This window comes from Berghia stephanieae, chromosome 3 (assembly GCF_034508935.2).
Source record: "Berghia stephanieae isolate SIO BIC M18660-M18661 chromosome 3, UCSD_Bste_1.3, whole genome shotgun sequence".
Classification (NCBI taxonomy): Eukaryota; Metazoa; Mollusca; class Gastropoda; order Nudibranchia; family Aeolidiidae; genus Berghia; species Berghia stephanieae.
In genome coordinates, this window is record NC_088362.1 from 83994591 (window position 1) to 83997090 (window position 2500).

Here is a 2500-nt window from a genome sequence, read left to right on the forward strand (position 1 = left end):
GTGTAGTAGTAGTAGTAGTAGGAGTAGTAGTAGTAGTAGTAGTAGTAGTAGTAGTAGTAGTAGTAGTAGTAGTAGTAGTAGTAGTAGTAGTAGTAGTAGTAGTAATAGTAGTTGTAGTAGAGAGGATTACTATTATTGTTTTAATTGTTGTGATCCCCATTATACAAAATTACTTAGCATCCAACAATCCTCCAATGCACCAGAAATTATAATTTGGCTTGTGCCGAGATAATTAGCTCTCGAAAGCGACACAGCTTTTGTTCAGAATGAGGGAGGGAAGGGGGGGGGGGATTGTTGACCACCTTTAAATTCATGGACAGCATGGCTCAGCGGTAATGCTGTGGTACGTACCAGAAAAGTAATGTGTTCTACTACCCACCGCGAGTGTGTCTTTGAGCAAGCCATCTTGCCCTAGCTCACTCTACATCTGGGTTATTCTATCCAGTTTCCCCTTGAGGTAGACCTTAAATTTCTCATTGGAGATGACTGAAGGGAATTTCATTCTTTTTATTTTATATAATATACCGACTGTGACCTGGTGTAACTTTGCTTTTTTAATGTTGGACAAAGTCTCTAGTTTTGTGACAATTGTTTCCTTTGGTAAAAAGTCAAGTCTTGTAACTATGAAAATAAAACTACAACAATGCTGAGATTACCCAAAATGCTCCAGATTCACAGAGATAGAGTTTTCCCCTTGAGCTCCCTAAGAAACTATTATATATATATATATATATATATATATATATATATATATATATATATATATATATATATATATCCCAACATAAAAGCGTTTTGAGGAGATGGGTTATTTATCAAGACCAGAAAGAGAGAAGGGGGGGGAGGACTGAGTGGGGAAGATGGAGGGAGTGAGGAAAAAGAGAGAGAGAGAGGGGGGGAGAGAGGGGGGGGGTAGATATGCTCAGTTTATTCCTTCTATATAGACTATGAATGAATCCATTAAAAAAAAATCCCATAGCAACTACTCGCAACGTATTCTCCCATTTGTTGACCTTCCGGTTTATACTGTGATATTATCTACTGTACTCCCGATATCTGTTGGTGGAGCATTCGCTTCACACGCAAAGGGATTAAGATCAACCCCGGATGAGATTAAGATTTGTTTCTGACCCTGCGGTCTACCCATTTGTGTTTGAGTTGCTGGGTCTGTTAGATCTGGCAGAGAGTCCAGAGGGTCCAAAGTGATTGGTCGGGCTCCATTGGCCTTCTGGTTCTGAAGGGCCAATACCCTAATTTTTTCTTCCACCCAAACACCGAGGCAGGGTAGTCTGATGACCTATCTGATAATTATTGTTGTTTACTTAGCTGTCTAACCGACGTGTACATATATATGCAGGTCTGACATCCGAACCCACTTATGGGCCTAGTTTAACATTTGTGATGAACAGTATTTTGCGTCATTTCTTAAAGTGTCCATTAAAACAATGAGCCCATAAGGAATTGGGTTATTAGACCTGTAAATAAGTGCACGTCGTGTCAACTGAATCTAATAATATGTGCACTAGAGTATACTCCACCTGTATTCATTTGTGCACATTGAGTATGACTTTGAAAATGTGTTGTTATTGTTTTTGTTTGTATTTTGTTGTTGTATTTTCTCTTGTTTGTTTGTTGTTGTTGTTTTTTTTTTTTGTTTTTTTTTTTGGGGGGGAGTTTTTTTGTTTTGTTTCTGTTTTTGTTTTTTTTGTTTTTTGTTGGGGTTTTTTTGGGGGGGGGTTTTTTTGTTGTTTTTGTGTTATTATTTTCTGTTGTTTTTCTTTTGTTGTTGTTTTTTGTTTGTTTGTTTATCCTTTTCCCCTTTTCGGATTTTAATCAGTGGTTTAATAGATTGTTGATTTGAGCGCAAAATCCTCTAAACGTGCGCAAAACTCTTTGCAATAGGTACTTTGCCAACAGAATCACTTAACACGTAGGAGGAGAAATGACGTCTGTTAGGCGATATCACCTTTTTCCGACAGGCAATGCTGTTACCGGACAGATGCTCATTTTACACCAGACTGCGGTGAGAGAATGTAAGTTAAGAGCCTTTTCCAAAGAGTCAGATATGTGCCGCTCAAACTGCGGCTCGTACCCTTCTGGTCAAAAGCGTCAAGAGCGTCGTACCACAAGACCACATAGTGGCACAAATTGATTCTTGTGTCTTCTCTTATAACTGTCCGCATGATTTATAATGTTCAATATATTGTTTTCAAGGTGTTTCGCTCAATACATTTTATTCAAGGTGTTTCGCTCAATATATTGTATTCAAGTTGTTCTATTCTGAACGTCTTCATACCGATGTCCTGCCGATCGGTCTCATTTACAAAGGCAATTGTAAAGAAGCTCAATACAGTAATTGGTTACAGATAGGCTTGACTCCTTTTTCAAAGGAAAGACCGGTAAATAGAGAATGTCAGACAATAGCAAATGACTGAATTGATAGATTGAATGGAGGACAGATCAACGAATGTTATATTTGAATTTTACAAATGTGAACATT

The 2500-nt window shown here is 38.0% G+C and overlaps 1 protein-coding gene across 1 annotated transcript in view; it reads left to right on the plus strand.

Annotated features, from left to right (window-relative positions):
• LOC144968647 (uncharacterized) overlaps positions 1-2500 on the plus strand; it is an 18801-nt gene that overhangs the window by 1114 nt on the left and 15187 nt on the right. The window lies entirely within an intron of this gene.